Here is a 27,523-nt window from a genome sequence, read left to right on the forward strand (position 1 = left end):
AAACTGTCAGAACAGATTTTCCAATTGACCCTTCGCTCAGCTAGCAATTGGGAGGCAAACATAAAGAGAATAGAGCTTTTGAGACAGATAACAAGTTATAATATATATGTATTTCATCAGTGTGTGTAAATACTGGTTTTAAAAAGAACATGAAAAATCATATACTGTTAGATAAGTAATGCTTAGATAACTATAGGTTGTTTAAAATTAATGAAAAAATAATGATGTGGGATGTCCTTCTCTATATCTGTTGTTTTATGGGTTGATGAATAAAGCTGTTTTGGCCAATGACATAGCTGAGCAAAGCCAGGCAGAAATCCAAACAGAGATATAGAAAGAAAGTAGGAGGAGTCAAGGAAACAGCATATAGCTGCCAAAGGAGAAAGATGCCCACCAGAACCTTACCTTCTCGGTAGTCCACAACCTCATGGTGATATATAGATTGATAGAAATGGATTAATTTAAAATATAAGAGCTAGCTAGAAATATGCTTGAGCCATTGTCTAAACCATGCTATAATTAATATAGTTTTTGTATGATTATTAGGGTCTGAGAAGTCGGAAATGAAAGATCAGTTTCTGCCTACAATAAATAAAACTGTTGAAAATTAAAAGTAGTGTAATTTCCATAACCTCTAAATTTGTAATATAAAAGCCAGAGAAATGACTTGGAAGATAAGAACACTGCTCTTATAGAACACCCAGGTTTGAGTCTCAGCACTCACATGGAGGTTCACAACTGACTGACTTCAATTTCAGGTTATCCAACGGCCTCTTCCAGCCTCTTGTTTAAATAGGCATTTACATGGCAGCAAATCAACAACAACACAAACAACAGTAGTCGCAAACTTGTAGAAATTATGTTTGACAAAACTTTGAAGTAACAGAAATACACGTGACTATTATTTTCTTGGGACATCTTCATGAGGCTAGTGGCAGGAAGGAGAAAGAAAATTTCCTATTTCTATCTCATTTTAATTGGAATTTCCCCATGTTTTTATGAGCAAATGGAAGTGAATAAGTCATGATGTTTCCGAGCACACTTTTGTCACTTTAAATACAGAAAACATTAGAAAGGCACTGTAGTCTATCAGAAAGAATGAATAAATCATGAAGCTGCAGGATAATTTTGTGCCCTTTTCAGAAAACTCATTTCTGAATGCAATCTAGACCTCGAAAAGCGCTACAGTGCCAGAGAGATTGTTCTGTTTAGAATACTTAGGCTATCCTAACTGAGCATTTCCCTATGAATTGTCTTCCCTGGTTTTGGAAGAATAAGTTCAATTGGTCTCCTCTACATGCAATCTTCCATCAGACAAAATTTTGAGTTTTGCAAATGTGAATAGAACAGCAATTCTTGGTGATGAAACCAAAAGCACAAACTCATGGAACAATTTGATGAGTCTATTTAGGCTGCATATATTTATTCCTGCCTGCCTAGATTCACACACTATGTATCCCCACTGGATCATAGCAGAATGTTCTCTACAAGATAGAAAAGGAGGGAAGAAACCAACGTCCTACCCAGCTTTGACACCACAACAGTCATCAGCATGCCAGGAGAGCCTTAAAGGTTGATAAGTGATAAAACTGGGAGGCATCCAAAAGCTCTCTAATTGTACACAAGACCTGGTCAAAAAGAAGGAAATCATGTGTGGTCCAGGAAACCTAGTTAAATATGCAGTGCTTCTGCAGCCATATACTTTGGAAAAGAACCTATAACCACAACTGTACTAAAATCAGCCTAATCCCTAACTGTATTCTAAATATATGTCCTTAATCCTACAGATGAGTGCAGTTTTTATGCTCTTCAAGCAAAATTGCTTGGCAACATGCTGTGACCACTAATAAAAGTGACAATCAATAAAAAGCATGGTTGTTTTACTGATTCCCAGCAGATATAGCTGCAGTATAACTATTCAATAAAAATCATGGTTGTTTTACTGATTTCCAGCAGATATAGCTGCAGTATAACTATTCTACATAAGGTGTGCAATTGATATGGAAAAGGGGGTGTAAAGGTTGTAGGAATCAGAAGAGGGAACTCGCTTTAAAATTGTGTCTTGTAAGAGAGTCAGTAGTTATACTCAAAAAACTTACCAATGTGACTGCCCAAACATGAGCTGGAGAAGGACAAAGCAGCTGGCATGCTAAAGTGGATGGTGAAGCCAAGGAAGCCTCAACTTTGCACAAAGTACAAGCATAAAATAAGAAATTCTGAGACTGAGAGCAATGGTTGCCTCCATGGAAGAACTCATCGATTGGTTGTCCAGTATCGTTTTATCAGCCCTGAAAACATACATAATGCATATATACATACATTCATAACAAAAGTATATAGAATGAGAGGTTGTACATATGAATTTGGAATATATATGTATACACACATGCACGCATGTATACATATATACAATACATGTATGCAAGTATATGAATACACTATATGCGTATATATCTAAATAACATTTACATTGCACTTATATCATTGAGAAAGTAGTGAAAATACTGATGAAGCTAAATAGGAAATGTGTTGTGAGGTAATATGTGTATATATGTATATATATACATATACACACATTAGAGAAACTACACACATGAAATCTCAATATTTTTGTCTAAACATAATTACAACATCACTTGACATGCTAACCTGGTTGGGAAAAGTTTCACAATGCTCCAACACGGGCTGCTGAGAGAGAGAAACAAATTTTCAGATAGATTGTCCTAAAGTGTTGAGTTTTAAACACACTACAAAGGAACAGATATATAATATATATATATATATATATATATTCAGCAGAATATATGTGTGTGTAATGTATATTTATGGAAAATATGTGTGTGTGTAATTAAAAATGTGGAAACATAGGAGAATTTGGTGTGGAATAGGAAGTAGGAAAATGATGTATATACAGTATTTATAAAAAAATTCAAAACTAAAAACTATGTTTTCAAGGAAATTTTTGACTTTTAGAGGATGAAACACAACAGCAATATTTTCATATTTTTATTCATTTAATTGTTTCATGTTAAATATTCTTTTAAATTTGAAGGTTACTATTTACTTATTACAGGATGTTGAGTTTATTAGAACTGTCTAAAGACTGAGACAACTGGATTATTATGAAATATCTAGAAAATGAAAGATTAAAATTATCTAAATGTGATGTTAAACTTAAGTCATCTATAAGTACAAAAATGCCATAATGAACACTTTTATTCTTTATCTTAATTTAAAATTGATTAATAAAAATATTTTTTAAATATGAGGTGTATAACATGCATGTATATCAGTTTTGATGACAGTTTTACAAGCAGAGCCAAATTGTATGGCATGACACAGGAGAATATCACTAAGAAAGTCAAAGAGCTTGGGCACAATGGCTGACCCTATCAGAAATTCACAGATATAGAAGAGTGACCAGCACAGAAAAATAAAAATCAGAAATACAAGAAGATCTGAAGTTCCCCCATTCCTGAAGATAGTCTTCCTAATCATCCTACCATGTGACATTCAGCAAATCTGAATTCAGATCATTACTCTGACTATGATATTTATGAATTGTATTGTGTTTCTAATGTATAAAGGGTCAATAGATTCTGTTTGTTATAGATATAATTTCTCCAGCCTATTTTGTAGTCTGGAACCAGTATCCTGTAGTCCTTACTTATACTACAGACTAAAGTTTCTATCCTCAGATAATCACCCCTTTGTTCCCACTCTACCAATCAATACAGCTCAGGATCATGGCTGCTTCCAACCTTGACATGTGACACTCTGATCCTTCAACTCTGACTGACCCTGCCACTGGGCTCCTCAGAAGGCATTTCCTTCGTTCATGTTGAGTATGTGCTAGTGATACAGAAATAATAGATAATGTTGTAAATACTGCTGACAAGGCAAAGGACATTGATAATGAAAATAAAGAAGTTAACTTTCTAAAGAGCAAGAAAATTGACTTTGTAAGAAAGCTGACTCAGCATTTGGTTCACTAATTAATTTTTTAAAGACAGAAGTGACACCAAGTCCAAGAGGTCAGGGGACTAAATATTCTTCATTCTACTTCAATAAAAATAAATGAAGGCAAACTCTTCAGAGCAGAGACCTTCTTGGTAAAGTATACCTCACTGATCCCCTGGCTAGTATTTAGAAAGCCCTAAGTTCACAAGAGCACCAGAAAACCAAAACAGATTCTTGGCCTGCAACACTTGGCATAAGCATGAGGTTTTATTAAGAACTTTATAAAGTACCTTTGTATGGGTTTCTCTGCCAGAGAAATGTTTTTATGTGAACATTGCCCAAAGGTACTGTAATTTCTATTCTCTCTTGTGGTACACTTCCTCAAAACTCTCAAAATCGTTAGAAAATATTTAGAAGTGCTTCACTCACAGAAGAATTTAAGTTTTAGAAGCCAAAATCATTGCATTGGTAAAAGCACCAATTGAAGAAATACAATTAAATTATTTAGCTGCAGCCTTGGTGGAACTCTGAAACACAGCTTGCACCAATACCTGAGGGGACTTAAGAGGTGAGTGAACAGTCACAGGGAGTGACACTCCAATCCCTAGGACCTCTATAGTGAGGCAAAACCCCAGACCCCTACCCCAACTCCCTCAGCTTTTCTAACCATCCATCAGGGAGTTTTCTGCGGCTAGGCTACCCAAAAACTGATACTCATCCATTGGACCCCTAAGCTAGTAGCCACAACCTGCCTAAGAGCTGAGAGCTATAATTGCTATATACTGAGGGGACCAAGAACTTGCTATAACACTGAGGGAGTTAAGAGGGAGCACCAAGAGAGCAAACCAGGAAAGAAGACCAAGAGAGCAGGTGAACTGAGACTTCAGAGGCTTTCTGAGACAGACATTGATAGTACAATGAGCAGATCAAGAAAAATTCTTATACTCTCGGACAGCAACATCAAGGATTGGAACAAGACACAAACACATTGCCCTCCTTATGTAGACCTTGCTCAGCCTAGATATCTTAGGGAGGTCCTTAGACATTCCAAAAAGCAATCTGCTTTATCCTCTCTGAGGATTAGATGGGTGTGGGGTACAAGGGTATGTGGAGGAGAAGAGGGAGTGGGAACTTGGATTGGTATTTAAAAAAAAACAAAACTAAAAAATTAAGAAAAATACACAGTAAAAAACTTTTGCAAAATATTTTGGCATTTTGAGTTATTGATTTCATTGAAACCTACATAAATTATGTTAATTATTGCCATATATATTAGAAATTCAAAATAATAATCTGCAGAATCAAGTTTACACTTAAAATTCACAAATTCCAATGTAAACAACGTCTTAAACACAAGTTCAAACTCATTTTGTGTTTTATTTTTTGGTTACACAATATGTTTACTAAATATTTTATAAAGTAATTAGGTGTTCAATTTTCGACATAGATGATTTGTTACTTCTGGATGTTTTGAATTTATTTTGTACTATTATTAAGAAAATTGATTTGTTTTTATTATTTTTATCAGTTGTTCTCATAGTTTAAGAATTTAATATTATTTAAAATTTTATTCTAAAATGTTATCTAAACCATCATTTAAAATGTTAAAGGAATGGTCTTGTCGTACTTATTTATTAAAAATAAAGAAAATAATTTTAATTAATGTTTTTAATTCCTCATAGTCCTTTAAGAGTCTTCACAATGTATTTGATTATATCACTTCTCCCCAACTCTTATCAGATTCTGCCGTCTTCTCTACTCAGCAAACTTTGTTAACTTAAAATAAACAGACAAACAACACCAGAACAAAATTTCTGCTGCTCAAAAGACTACAAACTTGGAGAAAACTGTTTTTCCTTTCCCAGTTCCCAACAGTTGCCAATAGTTCCACGGTTAGCAGTGGGATTTCATGTCCACCTCCAATCTCCACATCAGTGTTTTATAAAAGTCTTGTGTATGCTGGAGTAACTACTCTGATTTTATATATCCAGCTGTTCCGCTGTGTTCAGGAGACATTGTTTGCCTACAGTCATCCAGCACCACTGACTCTTAAATTTATTTCATCCTCTCTTCTGAAATTATCTCTCAGCTTTGAAAAGAGGATGTACAGTAGATATCTTAATTTAGGGCTGAACATTATGCTCTTATTCTTTGAATCTATGCCAATAATGGGTATTAGTGTCACTATTTATTATGAATAGAAGCTCCTATTGTTGTTCAGCTATTTCCTCTGCAACATGCCCTCCTTAAGGGAGGAAGTTGGTTTATGGACTCAGTAAGCGAATGAAATATACCATTAAGGAAATTTAAAAAGCTACAAAATTCACAAAATGTCTTTCCAAATTTGTAAAAGCAAAAAACATTTGAGGGAAAGAGGACACCCTTCAGAGTTGATTGTGAATTTGGGCAGGGATCTCCAAGGATACAATTTTGTAAGTCATCAAAAATTTTAGGGTGAGCATTTTGCAATGCAGGGGCCATTGAGTCCCTTATCTCTTCCTTTAAACCCTTTAATCATGCTGCTGTATCTCCAATAAACTTACTGATTCATAGACTAGGATGTCATTATTTCTTTTTTCTGCCATCTGTATCTGATCTAATTTGAATAGATATTTTAAAATCATTGTCAACTTGATATTTTGACTCCATGGGAACCAAACAACTATAGATATGTCTTCGATAGTTTCTGAGTTTGGCTAATTGAAATGAGAAGACTCACTCTAAATGAGGGAGCACCATTGCATGGGCTGGCATCCAGGACTGTACATCATAAGAGAGGAATCTAAATACCAAAGATCTACTCTCTTACTCTGCTTTCTATGGACACATGCATTAACAGCAGCTGCTTCAAGCCCCTGATAATGTATCTTCCTTGACATTATTCATGCTACGCTCAACTCACAAGCCAAAATAAACCTTTTCTTTTTCAGGTGTTCTCCTGAGGTAGTTTTCACAGCAGCAAGAAAAGTAAGTACAGCATTTTCTCTAGGAAAATTCATGAGACACCATTATCCAGTAACTAGAACATTTCTCTAGGAAAAGTCATAAAACAACATTATCCAGGAAAAGCTATGAAGAGTAAAGGTCAAAAGGCAAAATATCCGGGAATTGCAAGGAAGACAAACTGAAGAACAGAACACAAAGACTCGTTACGAGACCGCAAACCTTGCTATATATAAATAATACTTGTAATACAAGTTTTTCTCAGAGAACTTTGAAAGGGGGAGAAAGAAGCCCACAATACTTTCATGTCAATTGATAATGGCTCAAAAATCTTGTTTTCAGAAATTTCAAAGAGTAATTGAAAATACATAATATCAATAAATAAAAGTAGAGGTTCAGACTCAGCTAATATCGTTCTGTCATGGTCAGGAGATCAATCAAATCTGAAAAAGGACAAATTTAATATGTATTTGTATAGATAAGATTCTAAATAAATGATACTTACAAAGTATTGAGCATGTAGTAAATGTCTCTCCTTATAGACACTTACTTAGCAATTGCTAACATTACAATGAATTTTCTATTAGGAAACTGAATATAAACAGTAGATTTGCTGCTGAGTTTGCCTGTGATAGATGCCTTGTCTCTAGGGCATGATGTAAGAAATGATGGAATTTAAAATGTGAGTTCCAAACTGAGGTTCATAGAATACTTGGAAAGGATGACTGGAGCTCCCATGGGATCCCCAAGATCCTGTGAGAACAAATGTTATCTGACTGAATGTGACCTGTGGTAATTTTCTGGGTTTATGGTTTTCAATACTTACACTACCTCCACTTGCCATGCTTTCATTTATGATGCCATTTGACATGTAATCATGTGAACTTCATCAGAGGTGAACTACCTAAACTTAGCCTTTCAGAAACTAAATGAACATTTTTTATTACAATCTTAGCAAGTATCAAAGATCTTTTTGCAATAACAAGAAGCAGACTAGGACAGAAAGAGCCTTAATCAAAGAACACATTGAGTATTGACAATTCCTGAATATATATGCTATGCTCCCTCTTCCCTCCCTCCTTGCCTCTCTCCCTCAGTCTCCCCCCCTCTCTCTCTCTCCTTCTCTCTCATCTTTCCTTTTTTTCTCTTATCTTTTCTTTCCATTTCTTAGACAGGGTTTCATTCTATCCCTGCGTGGTTTGGTTCTTTTTCCTTTTTATTAAAAATTTCTACCTCCTCCCCTCCTCCCATGTCCCTCCCCATTCCCTCACTCCCCTTCTCCTCCCTGTCCAGTCCAAAGAGCAGTCAGGATTCCATGCCCAGTGGGAAGTCCACGGTTCTTCCCCTTCCATCCGGGTCTAGGAAGGTGAGCATCCAAACAGACTAGGCTCCCACAAAGCCAGTACATGCAGTAGAAGCAAAACCCAGTGCCATTGTCCTTGGCTTCTCAGTCAGCCCTCATTGTCAGCCACATTTGATCACATGCTCATTCAGTCCCAGTCCAGCTGTCCTCTTTTATGTAGACCTGACCTTGAAATCATGATGATCACTTGCCTCAACCTTGTGTGCATTTTGACTTGAAGCATGGACAACTCTAACAACCCAGTTTCTAGTCTTTTTCTATATATAGCCTTTGTTCCTACCATGAAAAAGAACTCCTGCTTTGCTACATTGATTTTCTATCATAAGGATTCATAATTATTCAGTAATTAGTAAAGTAGGTATATTTTGTTGGCTATAACTATAACTAAATTAGCTATTATAAATATGAATAGTTCTTATTTCATAAGATTAGTTCAATCATTCTTTAGTGGTGTTTTTGTTATCTTTATGAACATTCAAATGGGAAAACCTTTCCAGGTATTAATTACTATGTATGAAAATAGAAACTGATAGAAAAAGACAAATTATAGTGACATAAGAAGAGAAGTTTCATCTCAGGACCCCTTTGTCTGTCCTGATGAGAGGGTGAAAATATAGGCACCATTAACATTGCTGAAGAATAAACTACATGTTTTCTTAAAACCAACTCAGAGATGAAACTGTCTTTACTTAGGGCACAATTCATGTAAAACCTTGAGATTTTAGAATTCCTCTCTTATTATATAAGTCTAATGAATAAAGTCCCTCACAAGGCCACCTTTACAACTATGTTTATTAAAGAAAACTCATTAAATTTTATTCACTGGTGTATAAAGTATGCTCTTTGAGCAATATTTTTTAAAAATGGGTTTGGGGGTCTTAGCAAACTCTATAGGTGTAACCTAAGAGGCATCTAAATTTCATATATGAACATTATAAAGCCACTTTATTATGATTCTCCCTGGAAGATCCTATATTCACCCTTGGGTGACTCTTTCTTTCCCTGATTACCTCTCTTTCCATTAACCCCATGCCAAAACTCTATGTTAACATGACTCTTAATGAATCTGGAACTCTGCTTCATATTGTCTCAACCTGAAATTCTTCTCTTCCTCAAAACTGTAATTCCTACATGGAAGTCTTGAAGTGGAAAGGGAGTTTTTCAGGCTGCTGTGGATAGATGGTAGTGGTGGGAGTGGAACAATGTCCCTGAAGTACTTACAAACAGAAGAGTAGATCTTTCTTGTGTGTGTGCTGTATAGAAAGAAAGATTCTGTTTTCATGATGAGACTTGGCAAAATGTAATCATAACAACAACATTACCTAAGTAAGATCTGGAAATTATTTTAGGCTAAATTTAGTTAATTTACACCCAATTCAGTGATGTGGTGATTGTGTTTAAAAGTAAACCATTTAAGAAACAAAATTTAAATATGATGTTAGAAACTAAGGGTGAAAATTTTTAGTCAACCCTAGAAAAGGTGCAGATTGTGACTTCCCAAGCCTACTGGAAGTTTGTTGTGATATCTTATTGATAGAGGAAAATTGAGGTGTTTCTAAAACTGGGCAGTCAGGAACAGCAGTGAAAACAGTTACCAGTCTCCAAATATCATTCTTGATGTTTATAGCATGAGATAATTAATGAGAAGAAAAAGTAAAATTTAGAATTTTAGAATGATTTTTTTCTTGTTTTAACTAATAGAAAATTTAAGAAACCCCATTAGAATTAATCATATCATATTTAAAACCTTGGTTTCAGAAGAGGAATATTTATACAAGAAATTTATCTTTTATTTAGTACTTGCAATCTTAAGTATTCCCTTTACAGATTTGATATTTATATGTAAGATTCATTTATTCATAACATTTATATTCATTATTCACTAACAATTTCAGACTTATAAATGTATTTATAATAATTGCATTTGCTTTTATAATGTCTTATGCAAATGTAGGAGAGTACGTAAGAAGCATTTTCTGCTCTGGCCACTGTGGAGACACAGTCTCTGATGAATGGGTACTCTGAAGTCCATACCCCCCTTTGTACTAATATTGGCCAATATTAGCTATAGTTGGCATTATGTTTGCTACAGTTAGGTTGGAGTCAGCAATAATGGAAATACTCCAATTTAAATTGATATTTTGAATATCAGCTAAAAATTTCACTATCTTAATGTAAAATCTTTTGTTGCTTATTTTAATGGAGTAATTAAGTTAAACTAGTACTGATTTATAGGCCAAGAGAAGCAGCCTGAATCCAAAGTTTACCTGCTGTTTCTTAAGGCTTGACTAAAATTATTAACATGCAACCCCTAACTCCAACTAACAAGCCCATCCCATGGACAAATGATTTATGTATACTGACTCATAAATTGCTCACCACAACCAGTCCAGTCACTAATTATAATTTTAGGTTATAGGTGTGGAAATTTTTTTGTGGTGGCACAAAGACTTGGAGCCCTCAAATAAATTTATTCATTTTGTTATAAACACAAAGCAAAGATTATATAGTACATTGTAGGGGGCAGAGAGGCTCAACAGATCAATTAACATAGACATTGGAATTCAGAGATCACAATTCTGGAAGAGTGGTTTGATCAGGATGAGTTACTCCACCTGCAGGTTCTGGGCTAGTCATTCTTGCCATGTGACTAAAAGGCAGTAAAGTTTGACAGGTGTTCAGGTAAGAATGGTTAGCTCATGTAACTTTTATCAATGCACTCTCTTCTGTACAAATGGCACACACATACTTACACACACTTGAGGGCAGTCCTGTTTGCTCAGTGTTGGAACTGAACATGCAAATCTGTTTCTTTATTGTTGATTTGAACAGATACTGAACAAATGGTGTAAAAATTCAGTCTGGTGTGAAGTGATAATGAACAAATGGAGTAAAAATTCTCACCTTGATCAATTTAATAATTTTATATTTTATTTGTAATGAAATGTTTGAAAATACTTATATATCTGGTAGCAATAAAATCAGAAGTAGAAAAGTGTGCTAGTAACAAGCTCACTTTGCACCATTGGTTTATCAAGACGTCAATCATAACTCAACAATCTGTCTCATTAAATGAATGATTTTACACAACCTGTCCACTGTCTCTGTGCATGCTTTCTTACTTGAAAAGTAGTGATTGTAATAATGTCAAAGGAGTTTATAAGAGCAGATTCAAACAATTTGTGAATATGACTTTATAAACCACAAAAAGCACTTTGCTAGGTCCTGACTCCATTCATTTAGTGATTTAGGCTATTGTTTTCAGAATAAGTACACAAGTTTCTAAACATACCTTGATATAAAAATGGATGGATTCACTCCTGACAGGGAAATCAGGTAGGCTAATTGCATATGTTTGCCTCTCACTCTGCACATCCAAATCTCATCCCTAGATATTTAACAGACCACCTTCTTCAGCCTCCCCTTCCTCCCCTCTCCCATCTCTAGTGGATTGCACAGTGTTTCCCTAAACTTGCTTCTCCACACTCACTGATTTAGCTCATCTCCCAGCTCCAGCAGACATCTCCTAGGAAGCCAAAGCCTAATCCAGCAAGGGAAAGAAGAGGCAGGTTAACTACAAATCTTCACACCTCATTCTTAACTCCTTTGAAACCAATGTCCCAGTCTCATAACCAGGTCTGCAAGAGACAACCTGCTGTGGCCTCCTGTTTTTCCTAACTCCCATCTGCAAAGGGTCACACAGATCTCCCCCTCCAAACCTCTCTCTTTCCATTCCTTGCTATATCCAAACCTATAACCTCAGCAGGCAATTTCTGGGAACCTGTAGAGTACTCTAGCCCAGGAGCAAGTAGGTTAAGTGAAAGTCTTCCTCTCTGCCTCAGCTCTTCTAAATTCAATCTTCGAGTCTCATTCCCAGCTCTTTATCAGACTGGTCACTCCTCACTCTGTGCTCCAAATTTTCATGGCAGGAAGCAAATCCTGGGTACAAGGAAATTCTCTCTGAATGATTCTTTCTAAGTTCTGCATATGTACCATCTAGTTAGGAAACAAAAGGACAGGTTGGACACAACCATAGGTCCTGTGTCCAGGATCCATGTGAGATATCACTGGATACCCATGATCTCTTTAGGTGTATCATTATGTGGTTGCCACCCTTATTTTGTCTTTATATGTGTTTCTCTAGATGGTTGTGTTTCCATTTGTGTCTGCCTCTGTGTGTTTCTATCACTTTTGTTGGTTGGAGAAACAGAACTAAAATTGTAAGGATGTAAACTGTCCAATGACCATAGTCATGGTTGACCTCCAGGCAATACACATTTTGACAAAGGCTCATAGGCCACACCAAGCCACTCACCTGTATTGTGACACTGCCACTTACTGTGGCAACTATGACCATGGAAGGAGCATGCTACTTTTGTTTCTATGGTGCTAATTGTGAGTCACAAGTGACAATGGTAGCCATGGCTTTCCCTGTTATAATCAATAATTTTATCTGATGAGAGATACAACCTCTATTCCACCACCCCCCATTTGAATTGAGATGTGCATCTTATTTTGAGTACCAGCTTGGACAAAGAAACCCAAAACATTCATCTGTTTTCTCAGCCTTGCTGGAGGAAATTGACCTGCTCACCCCTTCCTATCCTGGATCATTTTCTTCCAGCTTTTTAGCTTGATTTCTACTTGCTGTCCCCAGATCCTATAGCTATTTTGTGTGTGTGTGTGTGTGTGTGTGTGTGTGTGTGTGTGTGTGTGTGTGTGTAAGTGGGTGAGCCTCACTGTAGTTCAGGGAGGGAAACAGATTTTCAAGTCTCTTGTGCTCTCTGATTCTTCGACGGTCTGCTGAAAGCAGCTAGTTGTTTCTGGGTAAGGGAAAACTTATTCCCCCAGCTGTTTCAGGATGGGGAGAAAGGTCAACTTTTTTCCTATTCATGGTTTGAATCCCCTTCACTACCAGAGAGTTGTAAAATTGTAACACCCAAAACCTCCATTGTGGAGAAGTCAAAGGTTCTCATCAGCCTGATGAGAACTGTTTTAAACTTAGAGGGTGACAGACATTTATTTACTGGAGTAATTTCTTTTCTTAGTAACTACTGGTGTAATTTGTGTTTTGCTGGGGTAGTGTAGGGTAAAAAGAACCAAGGAAAGAACATCTTGACCCTCATTTAATCCCAAGACAAGGGCCAAGGATAAACATCCTGACCTGAACGTGACCCCAGGATCAGGGCTTGAAATTCCAACAATCACCCAACATAAAATACCATCAGTCCCTGAGCTGACCTCAGAATCAGACCACAAATCTCGCAAATCTCAAGCTACTCCAGGAGGCTCTGCCCCCAGAAAACCCTATAAAATCTCTTGAATGAGTTTTGTTGTGTGGTGTTATGACACTTTAGCCAGAGTGGAACTCAGCTATAATAGTTTTTTGCCTGGGTCAGAGAAAGGCAGAGCTGCAACATTTTTTCCCTGGGAAAATTAATCCTAGAGGAACAGAGTTTTTACACTCTGGGGACTTGAAAAGAGCTGTAACACATTCACTGGGGAAACTTTCCCCTAGAGGAGCAGAGCTATAACACTTTCCCTGGAGAAACATTCTGCTACAGTACCAGAGCTATAACACTTTCCCCCAGAGAAACATTCTGCTAGAGTATCAGAGCTGTAACACTTTCCCTAGGGAAACTTTCTGCTAGAGGGACAGAGCTGTAACATTTCCCCTAGGGAAACCTGTCCCAGGGACAGAACTTTAACCTTCTATGATTACAGTAATTTTGTGGTATTGATTGGCTCCCAACCTCCAAGATCTCTTTTTATCTGAGCTGCAATGCTTACAGATAGGCAACAACCAATCCTAAAAAGGTATCTGCAAACACTGGAAAATATTTATAGCCTGTCACTGTTACAGCCCTGGTGGAAAGGTATCTTGGCAATAGTCAGAAGTTAAGGATTATCACAAAGTTAGAGGACACAACAACCCTCACTCAAAAGATTTATTGGGAGGGAAAAAAATCCAGGAAGGTGGCTGCCTCTGTCTGCTCATGTGAGAAACAGCAAAGAACTGATCAGAAGACAGGGTTTATACAGATTTTCTTGGGATATGGGGTGAAGAAGAGCTTTCCAGGGCAAAGATTTCCAGGATGGGGATTGGTAGAATTTCAAATATAGAACTTTGCTTTTTGTTATGTAGAAGGGAGGCAGAGTCCAGCTGTTAGGGCAGTAAGTCTATAGATATAGAACCTGGCTGCTGGAGCTACTCAAATGGAGGGGCCTGGCCATTTGAGTGGTTTGAGAGGCTTTCTTAACCCAAACAGGAGGCCTGATTTCACTAAAGTCGAACTCCCAATGGTCCTCAGAGCCATTTCCTTGAGCCTGGATCATTTGTAAAATCTTTCTTAGGCCACTGAGGTTGGTTTACCTGAGCACAGATAGCGCATCTAAAATGTTATCCAGTCATGCTGTCAAAGTTTAGAACATAATACCGGGTCTGAGGAGTTCAGCAGTTTTCAAGGCTCCTAGGTGGGTAGCTTGGTAGAAATCCTTAACTTGTTTTCCCAGAGAAGAATGAGTCTGCCATCCAGTCGCATTCACCATCCTTTATCCTATGTGTCCAGTTCTCATTTTTCCCTGTCAACTGTTGTAAGAAGGCCACTTGTTTGTTTCCTGGCCTCCTGGCAGCTCAGGCCCAAAATAAACAAACAGAAAACAAGCAGTGATTTAAATAATATGGTTTCTGTATGATTCTTTTGGGTCTGAGCTGCTAAGCAGCTGGGATCTAACCAGTGGCCTTACTACAACATGTCATAGCATTGCCCTGTCTTTTGATACTGATGTATTTCGGTTCACAGTTAAAATGGGTATTTACACATCAGTTAACGTAATAAAGATAATCATTTATGAACATGCTCAGAGGCCAATAACCCTCACACATCTGACTGTAGGCTGCTCTCCTATATGAATTTGGATCCTGTGAAAGTTCACAGTTGATACTAATCTCACACTCCAATTTCTTAAATGACCATGATGCATATGTACAAATGTTAGGGGCATGTTTGGCACAAAATTATACTAAAATGTTATATAGTAGAAAATAGCTCTTGGTAGTAATTCTCTAACACAATTAGAAAACTTCCAATTATGATTATGTATATTTAAATCTTCAGTGTTCATAAACTCATTCTGTCCAGGGTCATTGCCAAGGATCTGAATTCAGGAGTGGGATATCTAACCTAGTTATGTAGCAAACATCTGTAGTTAAACATATTCCAGAAAAACAGCATGTCTATCTTTTTGTGATAATTATAGTTTTCATTGAGTTTCCTGAGATGTATTTCAAAATCATATTCTTTATAACTACATAATTTGATTCTTTTTTTCCAAGAGACTCTTTGTTACTTTTATGTTAATTTTTGTTCAATTCACCACTGATTTTCTCTTCCTATTTTTCAGGTTCTTTTGATGAATTCTTGAGCTATTTCATCATCTAAATGTTTACCTAAGAAGAATCAGCACACCATTGTCTCAGTGACAAAAGAACGTGAATGAGGGGCTTCACATGCAATTTGAATGTATGTACTATTTATTGTTTATAAAATTAACTGAGTGCAGTTGATTTTCAGCATGAAATCCTCAAGGAAGAATCACTTGACCCATATCTACTCTTCTTTCCAGGGAGATAACAGACCATTCAATTCTTGCACCATACTTCATAGTTTCAAACTGCATATAAAATTCAATGAGTCTGGTAAATAGATATCCTTTGCATAAAGCTTCTAATTCAAACTTGACCTATAACTTATGTATCTTATTTTAATTTCAAATGTTTCTTAAAGTCTCTATTTCCTCATATGATTATGAATTATAATAGACTTTCAGTATTATTATTGAATATTAAACTATGCGAAATGACACATAATTTATAAAATACCCATGCATCATGTATTTGTATATGTATGCCAACATACATAGGTAGAAAAGATTCTTTGCATTTCTTCTGTTTTTCTCTATATGAAGTCACCACCTGTTGATTACATTTTAATGACACAGCACACTTTGTCAGTTGTTCCCTGAATCTATCTTTGAATGACATTTAAAATAATATTGCTCCATCTGAAAAGAACATCTCAGTTTAGTCATCCCTATTTTTGGAAAATATTTAAAGTATTTTCTAAGAAGAAAATTAATTTGGATATCTTGAGACTATTGATCTATTTTGGTTTTGATATTATTAGATTTTTTATTGGCTGAATCTCACCTGAATTATGAATATTCATATGTCAAACAGAAATATATTGACAATGAATGAACAGCTCTGAGAGAAATTATTGAAAATAATTTGGATTTATTAGGGAAGACACATGTTTAAAGTCATTTACAGATTGCTATTAGAGGTGTGCTTATGCTATGGTAGTCTTTGTCATTAGTTCTGCAAAGCAGAATGATAATCTCAATATGCTTTTTTTTCTCTAAAACTATACAAACCAAAAAAATCCATTTACATAGTTACATGGTAGCCATGTCTTCTTTTTTTCCTTTAAGACTTTGTCTTCTGAAAACAGATTTAATTAGTGAAACTAGATTTTGTAAATGTGTGTCTTAAGTATCTGGAAAAGCATCTTAGAGTGCTGTTTCAAAGTAGCCTCATTCACCTATTGGTTAAAAGAAGCCAGACAAGCTTTTATTTAGGTTACTATTCATCCCTACATCTATTAAGTTACAAGAATAATGTTTAAATGAAAGAGACTTGACTCCTCAAGGGCAATCGAGAGTCTTGCTGGGAAATGCTCAAACTAAGGTCATATATAGTGCAAAGCCTTTTAACTGAGACTTCCCATAAACTTTCCTCCTTCACGAAAATAAATAACTCACAAATAAATTATTTATTTATTCCATATAAAATGAGACTAATACCTAATCTAATAATGATCCATAATTTTTATCAGGGGTGTTAAAGTTTTAATTTGCATAATAATGACACCTCTTTACCTTATAAGACATAAATTCCAAAATTAGATTCATCAATAAATCTTCTTACAATATGAAAACTAAAGGCAAAGGTATAGTTACTCATGTGTTCCTGATTTTTCCTGTTCTACACACACACACAGTTACTAAGTAGTTCTCTTTTTGAGGACAACGAAGCCTTAATCAATAAACATGTATTATTAACACTTAATCCATCAGCAGATTGTTTATGCAGATAGAATATATCTTGGTTACTGCTCTTGTGTTGAAGAAAGTATCCATATGAGCAAATTTTTGCATATAAATTAGCTTTGATGCAGATAAATAGAATCCTGTTGGTACTAGGGCATCATTAAGGGCTGGAAAACTCCCTAATGTTAATAGAAATAGCCTAGCATGAAACACTGAAATTCATATATTTGCCTAAGGTCTTGTAAGTTGACCAGCTAGTAAAAACACCAGTCACCCAAACTGGTTGAGTTTGATACCTGGGACCCACAAAGTGAAAGAAACAATCAACTCCCACAAGCTATAGCACAACGCTTGCACTCATTAGTACATGTGTGTGCTCGAAAGTGGATCTCAGCATCCAAGCTGTAGATTAGTTTCTTTAATTTAAAGTACCAGTAGAACCCAGGAAACTAGAAAGAAAAAAACTAGTGTGAAAATTATAGAACGATCTTACAAAGTTGAAGATAATAGAAGACAATGATATTAAAGGAAAGAGGGGAAATAATGGTGACAGAAGTTTAAGAGGAGAGATCAATGGGAGGGTGGAGTATACCAGGGGATTCAGAAAGGGAAACCAAACATCAAAGATGTTTGAAAACAGTCATTTAAAAAATATTTTATCAATTCCATATTTATTTTTCATATAAATAGCTCCAGTGGAGTTACTCTATACAAAACCTTATGCTTATCCCTGATGGAGTAGGTTTCCATTCTTGTGTGACATCTCCATTCAAGGTTTTGTTCCTGGAGGTAACCAAACAATTTTTCTTGGTTGTCCAAGAAGTTAATTAATTAATTATATTTGCTGGTGAGATTTTTTGATGAAGAAACTGTCACATCTGTTACAGAACATGAAGAAATCAATCTGGCACTGTCCAACAATCTGCCTCTTGCTGGCTAAATTTCATAGCATTGGAAGTCCCTGGGGGAAAATTCATCAACAGTCTCATTCATCTGTGAAATCTATGAACTACAACAATGACAAGAATGGCAAGATGTGTCCATGGGTTTAGTACTGACAGGAATGTTATAGGGATAACCAACTGCTCTCTGATTTCATTTAAGACCTTTTCCAAAGGAAGGAGCACATGACTAGTATTATAAATCTGTCAAAGACCCCATGGTTAGGAGCTCATGGGTGGCAGGGGTAGGCTTATTACTATTATTCTGGTAAAAGGACATAGCATCAAACTGCACTCTAAAATAGTGTCTCTATAAGAATGGATGAGCCCAGCTCTCAGACCTCTTGAAAGATGTTTCTTTGTTCAGTAAAGGTTAACAAAGACATTCAGAACTAATCCAAGAACAGAGAAACAAATGTCAAAGAGTTCTTTGTCACAAGTGCCACATCTATATCACACTTCTCTCCCCAAGGTTGAGATATCATCATGGAAGAAAGGCCAGAGAAACTGCAAAATTCAGAAGTTGGGCAGTAAAATAGTGAAACAATGTCTTCTGGACATGATTAGACACCTGTACCCATGAACTCATAGCATCTGTGACGGACTTCACAAGACTTGCACAAAGTTGAGCTAGTAAACATTCTAGCATGAATGGGAAGGAGTTAATGAACCCCACCTCTAACTGAGGAGTTATAGATAAATGGGCGCAATTGGGGGAGAGAAGGGTATTTTACTCTAAGGGTAGCTCTGAATAAATGGGCAATACTCCAGCGTATGTCCAACATGTAGGTGTGCATAAGCAATTCGAGGACAACACATTATTTAAGAAAAAAAATGAATGTAATTTGGGTTGGTAATATGAAGGAATCTAGAATATATAGTGGAAGAATTGGGTCTTCAACATGATCAAAATATGTTGCATGAAATTATCAAAGTATTAATAAAAATAAAATATGTGACTCGGGAGGCAGAGGCAGGTGATTCTCTGTGAGTTCGAGGCCAGCCTGGTCTACAGAGCTAGTTCCAGGACAGGAACCAAAAGCTACGGAGAAACCCTGTCTCGAAAATCAAAATAAATAAATAAATAAATAAATAAAATATGTGGTTGTAGTGGAACAGCTTCTATAATAGCTTACATGATAAGTCAGTGATATACAGTAATATTTAAATTGTTTGAATTTTTATTTCTGTTTCTGTGCATTGAATTGTATTTTAAAATACCTGTTGTAAATTCTATAAATTAATTTGATGAACCCAAGTAAAATTTAATCATTATTCACTATTATTGTCTACAATATTTTCTATTTTCTACTAAATATCATTTAACAGAAATTCTACTAAACTAATCATCTATTTTCTACTACACATTATATTAAATAATAGATTGCAAAGAAATGTAGGACAAATATCTTTAACTCAAAAGAACTCAATTAACCTAACTTTCAATATAAATGTACTATATTCATAGAAGAATACGTAATATAATAGAGATGTGAAATGATGTATGGAGACTTTCAATAAATCTTGAGGTACAAATGTTATTTGAGAATATCCATGATTGTTACCAGATTCTGGACACTGAACCACAATTCATATTTGCTGGTTATGCTGCTAACATTTTGCACTCTGTTTATTCTACCAGTCACCACATCAGAAGCAAGGCACGTCTCAATTCATGTGCAGAAAATAATATTCCACCTTTTAATTTATTAAATATTAATGCGTTTTTAAATTTATACTTTAGAAACTTAAAGTAATGTTGGCTATAGATTTTTATTAAATCCTCTATTTTTTTGAAGTGTATTTCCTTTAGTCCTACTTACTTCGGGACTTTTATCATATAAACATACAACAATCCCATTCAAATCAGAAACGAGAGAGACATGTCTACTACCCCACTCATTTTTGGCATAATACTTGAGGTACTAGCCAGAGACATAAAACAACATATGGAAATTAAAGGGACATAAGAAGAAAAAGAAGTCAAATTAGTTTCTCTGTGTGACTTTGGCTGTCATGGAAGATTCTGCAGACCAGGCTATCTTCAAACTCACAGATCTGCCAGCCTCTGCCTCCTAAGTGCTGGGATTACAGGAATGTGCCACCACCACCTGGCAAGAATTTACATCTTAAAATCTTCTAGAAATGATCAACATTTTGTCAAAAGTGGCAGGATACTGACAGATTTAAAATTCAGTGGGTTTTCTGCCTAACAATAGAAGTATGTAAAATACTTCTGAATACATCTATTCAGAAGATGGTAAAACTTCCCATATGAATANAAAGGAAGGATATGTCAAGGTATATATGTTACTAAGTGGAACAGTTTAGCCTTGCTCTATCTTCAGAATGGTACCAATGCTGTTAGGACCCAGGACCTTGTTAGGGACACTAAGCTAATGCCAAGTAGTTCAGCAAAGGAGTTGTAGGGAGTGACTAGCAAATGCAATGATGACAAATTTAAACAGACTATAGACTTTTCAAAGTATTTCTTCTAATTTTTGATAACTGAAAAATTCATATTTACTTTAAATGTTATTTTTCAAAATACACAATACAATGATTAAAATACAATGCCCTATATAAACAGTCAAAATTCCAATGTTGCTACAACTAATTCTTCACTCTTACAGCTTATAACTTCTTCACCAAAGAAAGTTGCCTCCAACATTGAACTTCTCTGAGTTTCTCTTCCCATTTCACGACTTCACCAAACACTGCACAATTTATCTTCGCCACCTCCTGAAGGTCGGAAGGAACCAGAAAACAATGGGTTCAGCCAGTTTTGACAGTTTGGTGCTTATTCTAACCTCCAATCCTGGAAAACTTTAAGCTCTTTTGTCAACTACTATCTCCTCGCGTTGCCTTGCTGCACTCAGACTCTTTTAGGCTGTACAAAACACTTTTATTAACTTTTGAGCTAAAGAGGCATGAATTCAAGCTCCTTTGATTAAAAAATCAGTTTCCAGCACCTACTGGATAAGTCCCAAGAGGAGCTTTTAGTTGTACACATCAAATTCATGGAAACCTGGGAATGAATGGTCATTTTTGAAACATCAAGTAAAGGAGAATCAAATTTGAGAAGAACTGGAGTAAGAAGTCAAGAAAACAGACAAAAATAAAGTTATGTGCTTAAGCTGCACAATTTGAAAGATGAATTATATAATTTTGTCTATTCATTATTATGTTTATTAGAGACACTCAAATTAAAATTCATTAGAGAAAAACTTGTAGGCTGTACTCTCCTTTTATTCATATTCTTTGCCTTTCCCTTCTGAAAATAAAAAAATATCAAACAGAAGAAAATATCAGGAACCATTTACATCATAAAAGCACTTATTTTTTACTGTCCATTAAACTGTCTATACTAAGTACCTTGATCTCAGTGGACAGAATTTGTAATCTTCTTTCAGTACTTACAATATAGACATCAATAACCACAAACAGGGCACCTGTTTATGCTTCGACAAGTATCTCCTGGCAATTATCATTGCATTAGGTAATTTAATTCTAGGTCTTCTTCTACAACTGAGGGGATACCTTCACCAATGGCCTCTCCCATGTCTTCTTCAGAGATTCTAACCCTGCCAAGTCTCAGCAGTCTTCCAAGATCACCTTGTTCTGTCAAAACCAGTACAACCTAGTAATTCTTACACTACCTTGTATACTGTAATCATGAGATACAGCTGTGGTTCACTCTGGAATACAAGATGTGTGTGCTGACCTTGGGAAACATGCCAAGAATTATGATCCTTAATGTTGATGATCATCTTTCTCACCACCAATTTCCCAGCTCCAACTAACCAGCATAAATTGTCTCAAAGAAAAAATTTTCTTTTAATGTTACCGGTCTCTTCTTAATCACAGCTAACTCTTCAGCTTCAGCAGACCAATCACCACAGGTTCTTAGTTCAAAATATTGAATGGACTAAAGAGTCTTTAAGAGACTTCCCTGTGAAACTTGACATCCCAGGCCTTCACTATCTGCACTGCTCAATACTTAGCTTCTTATTTTCCACACAGTTCACTTATATAACACTAACTTATCTAACACTAACTCTCAGTGTTACAAAACATGATCAGATACGTTACACCAATATGGTACCAATTTCCGTCTTAGTTAGATTTCTATTGCCCTGATAAAATGCAATGATCAAAGCATCTCTGGCAGAAAGGTTTATTTCAGTTTACAGTGCTCCGTATAGTCTCTCATTGATGGGAATCATGGAAAGAGCAGGTTCCTAGAAGCAGGAACAGATGCAAAGTTCACAAAAAAGTACTACCTTCTGGCTTGTTCCTAATGGCACAGCCTGGCTTCTTTTTTTTTTTTTTTTTTTTTTTTTTCATTTCGGCCTGGCTTCTTAAAGCACCCAGAACCACCAGTATAGGGATAACATCTCCCACAGTGCAATAGGACCACCCATCTCAAAAGTCAATCAAAAAGTGCAACACAGGATTTTCCATAGCTAAATTGATAGAGGCTCCATCTTCCAAAAAATGACTATATCTGAGTCAAGTTGAATAAAACTAGCCAGCATGAAGCTGAAGCAGAAGAATCTCAGGATTAAGAACAACCTAGTTTGTAATGGACATCCTGCTAATTATTTCTTTTTAAAGTAGTCTTTTAAGACAAGAGAAAAACAAATAATATTTTAAGAGGCAAATGGAAAGATGGATGCCTGTGTCAGTGTTCTACTGCTCTGAAGAGACACAATGACCACAGCAGCTCTTATAAAGGATGGCATTAAATTGAGGTTTTCTTACATTGTCCGTATTTTAGTCAATATTCATCACAACAGGGAGTATGTCAGAATACAGGTAGATGGTGCTGGAGAAGTAACTGAGAGTTCTTCATCCAGATCCACTGGCAGCAGGAAGAGAGAGACACTGGGGCTGCATGGGCCTTTGAATCATCAAAGCCCACTCCCAGTGACACATTTCCTCCAGCAGGGAACATCGACTCTAAAATGATCATACCTTCCAATCTTTCAAATAATGCCATTTCCTAAGAATTAAATAAATGAAATTTTATGGGCCATTCTTATTCAAACCACCACAAGGAAGAAATTACTGCAGCTTATTTTTCTAGTTTCAAAAGTACAAACTACAATAATCTGTGAATAGACAAAAAAATCTGCGAAAATATGTTGCTGAATTTCAATCATCTGCTGGACACACATCTAAATGAACCACAGTCCCAGCTTTACAAACTGAGAAGCCCTTTTTTATTCCTGTCTTCTCCTCTTTGTTCTCTGACGTCTTGTGACAATGTGAAAAATCTTTACCTATCTTTTAGGTTGTTGCCTACATTGTTTTTTTTCAAATTTTATTACACTCTTCTCTTTAGCTCACTCTAGTTACCCATGTACAGTTGCTAGAATCTGGACCTGTCTTCTGTAAGAACTGCAAATGCCCTTAACCTCTGAACTCTCTCTCTGACACTAAGACAAGCTAATTGTGAAATGCTGTTCACACTCCCTTGGGATACCCGGAACTGGAAGATTTCAGTGGAATAAGATACCTCAGGAGGAGACCAAGGCACTGGATATATTCTTTGACTTCTTTATGTCTTTGGCAAATGTTCAAAGGGCACTTACTAGATGTAGGCACTCTGGTGAGTAAAGACAATGGCTGACTACAAAGAACTCATCCAAATAGGAAGATAATGGCCCATCATAATCCACTGTGGTCACAATGTAATCAAGATCCATCCATACAAAGCATTACGGGTTTGCAAAGTAGAGACTAGAAGGTATATTTCAGGAGAAAGGTTGCCATGCTCTGTGAACAGGCTAAAAACAGCAAATAGCTCCACTTAATCTTTCTGAATTTCATTGCTAATTGTCTTGGTTTTCGCTTGCTCTGCATCTTAACAAAGGATCTGAACTAGGATTTTTTTTTTCCCCAACTGTAAGGTAGATAATTTCTAGAAATTATTTGAAGTACTTACTGCTTGTTTTCTTGTTTTCTTTCTTTCTTTCTTTTTGTTTTTTGAGATGGGGTTTCTTTGGGTAATAGTCTAGAACTTGCTTTGTAGACCAGGCTAGCCTGGGACTCAAAGAGAACCACCTGCGTCTGCCTCCCAAGTACTAGGATTACAGGTGTGTGCCACCACTGCCAGGCTTTATTTTACTGTTTACAATAGAATACCCAAAATCAGAGTCTGTTGAATCCCCATTGAGATATTTTTCAATCCAAGTATGTTATCAAAAGTATAATTGGACTCAGTCAAACCAATGTATCTAGTTATATATTTTAATGAAGACAAGGAAACCAACACTATGTTAAAAAATTAAATGCACACATGCTTTTGAAGAAAAGCCAATAGTCAAGGTAGCCTTCAACTCTGCTGATAGTAAGAGACCTCTATATTCATCCTCAGGTATGGTCCTAGGCTTCTATATTATCTCAGATAATGTGATTGTACAATAGAGAAAGAGTATTTCATTAGCCAAGGTACCTGGGAATTGTTTTTAGCTCTGGTGTTAACTAGCAAGTTTAGTTAGCTAAACTATTTAAACTGAGAATGTTTTACCTGGATGACATGTTTCCTAAGTTTGCTTTCAACTCCAAAAATCTTTGATCCTCTGTAAGTCACTCCAAGTTAAAACCGGTCTCGCTGAACATAGCGGACAATGAGGACTACTGAGACCTCAAGAACAATGGCAATGGGTTTTTGATCCTACTGCACTACTGGCTTTGTGGGAGCCTAGGCAGTTTGGGTGCTCACCTTACTAGACCTGGATGGAGGTGGGTGGTCCTTGGACTTCCCACAGGGCAGGGAACCCTGATTGCTCTTTGGGCTGACGAGGGAAGGCGACTTGATTGGGGGAGGTGGAGGGAAAGGGGAGGCGGCGGTGGGGAAGAGATAGAAATCTTTAATTAATTAATAAAGATATAAATAAATTTAAAAAAATTTGAAAAAAAAAGTTGAACGTGATTGACAAGAGAAGGTAAGGTGTCAAAATAAGTATGAGGGTGTGTCCTGCTTTCTTTAAATATGCTATTCACTTAATTATGAGCTGATTATATTTCATTTGAATGACACTTATCTAGATTATGATCCTTTTGAGCAATAGAAAGCCACATCAATGCCTGTCTGAGGAGTATGTCACAATAACGAAACACAATTATGATGGGAGTATGTTTACTCAGAATTCTTAGATTAGGTCCTTATGGCAGGACTGTAAAGTCGTATAATCTGATGATTCTTAAAGCTTACTGTAGCAAATTGATGGCAATATTTGTCCCAAGATCAGAAACAATTATTTACTCCTAGATGATAAAATACTTTAAAAATTTCCCTTCTAAATATTGAATTGTAACTTATACATTATAAAGGATTGTCTTTGGTTGAATATAATTCCTGAGTATGGTTTTTTTTTTGCATCATACTTACTGAATCAGACATATTCTATTAAATTTGTGACCTATTCTGTGCTTTCTGTCACAAAACAGAGACTGTAGGCATAAATCAAAATATGACATCATGATTTTATTTAAATGAGACATTATACATGCATTTCACAGTGTGTCTAGACAAAATTACATTCTTACATGAACTCCTTTCTTCCATTTATCATAATGTTGTTCATTAATAATGACAACAAAATGAAGGCCCATTACATGAATGTACATCAGATAAAACAACCATTCCAGCATAGTCACAGTGCTGCTCTGTGTTATTTAAGTTACAAGCCAAAATGAAAAACAACTTAAAACTTTGCATTTGAAGTTATAGTGTTTATGCCTTAGGCTTCTCTTCCAATATAACTTCATTTAATAAAACTTTTTCTTTGCACAGTGATACTAAGTACAATTTGTTTGGGTGTTGAATTTAATTATGAAATTTCATTTTATAAGATGAGATGAAATCGTAGAAATTTAATACTCTTCAAGTGTACATTTAAAATTATATAGTACAAGAACTGTTTCATAGGTGATTCTGCTCTGCTCTATTAGTTTCAGACTTATTTTTTTAATGAGAAAGTAATTTTGGTTAGATTTATCTTCCTCTATTTTTCTTGATTGATCCACTAACATTATATACTAATCACCTTTTTTTTGAACTGATACATAATTTTGGATAGATAATGTTAACCTATGTGACTTTATATATACTACTGCATAATAGCCTGCCGACACCAAAAGGGGTGTGAGAATATCTCAAACTGAGATTGCAAGTGTTTGCAGCTGACATTTGACATCTAAGGTACAGGATCTACAACACAAATATTAAATGCTCTTCGATATAGATCCCAAATCGCAGGCCCTCAGGGTATTTTTGCCCCATTTTATTTTTTGAGATTACAGTTTACGGACCACATTTCACACTTCTCATTCAAAGCCCTCTTATCTACCTTTCCATGTGCTCCTTCAAAGCTATAGCCTCCTAAAGAAACTGGTGGATTGTACATCTTACTTGAATTAGGTTTTCAAGGATGATTGTTTGGAACCAGAAAACCAATTGCCATCCTCTTTTCTGAAGAGGACCATCTCTCCCATTTCCAGCTTTTCTCATTTGCCTCCTCTTCTTCGCATAGAGTTGAGGTCTCCTGGGCTTCTTCTATCTTGTTTGGCATTTCCATTGCTGTCATCCTTGCTCAGTTTGTATTTATGTGGCCATGCCCATGAGACTTTATGGGTGCAGCTTCTGAACTTACTAGGAGACACAGTCTTACAGCAAACTCTGATCCTCTAACTCAGGCACATTCTGAAATACCTTTCACATTGATTCCTGAGCTTTAAATAACGAAGTTTTGTTGTAGATCTGTTACTTGGCACTGGAAATCAAACTCTGCATTTTGATTGGCTGTACTTTTCTGTGAGGGTCTGCATCTGCTGCAAAGAGAAGTTGTCTTAATGAGGTGTGATAACTATACATATCTTTTGGAATAACTATAAAGGTACATATTTAGAAGATAGAGATTATGATAGTGTAGTGAAGTGGTAGTTTTAGGTGTGCCTCTAGGATTCAGGACTCACTGGTCCTGAGTAGGTGTTAATGTTTACAGTTCCAGGCATGAATTTCCTTTGGTAGACTGGGTCTTACATTCAGTTAGAGTTGGTTAGCACTGAGGTATCTGTGCTACTATTGGACCTTTGCCTTATTGTGCCTATTTGCTCTGGATAGGCATCATAGATGAATAAAATAAATGGTTGCTTCCCAGTCCTTTGAAATGATGTTAAAGTTTGCATTACATCA

The 27,523-nt window shown here is 36.0% G+C and overlaps 1 long non-coding RNA gene across 2 annotated transcripts in view; it reads left to right on the top strand.

Annotated features, from left to right (window-relative positions):
* LOC126503354 (uncharacterized) overlaps positions 1-27,523 on the top strand; it is a 781,756-nt gene that overhangs the window by 724,846 nt on the left and 29,387 nt on the right. The window contains exons 6-9 of one of the 2 annotated variants that reach the window (XR_007592268.1): positions 3,738-3,845; positions 6,891-6,927; positions 15,671-15,789; positions 15,893-15,965. This is a non-coding gene — a long non-coding RNA (uncharacterized lncRNA). The remainder of the gene's footprint in view (positions 1-3,737; positions 3,846-6,890; positions 6,928-15,670; positions 15,790-15,892; positions 15,966-27,523) is intronic. The other variant, XR_007592267.1, reaches the window with a different exon arrangement.

This window comes from Alexandromys fortis, unplaced genomic scaffold (assembly GCF_014885135.2).
Source record: "Alexandromys fortis isolate MF-2015 unplaced genomic scaffold, M_Fortis_MF-2015_v1.1 scaffold_2_1_26212458, whole genome shotgun sequence".
In the NCBI taxonomy this organism is placed as follows: Eukaryota; Metazoa; Chordata; class Mammalia; order Rodentia; family Cricetidae; genus Alexandromys; species Alexandromys fortis.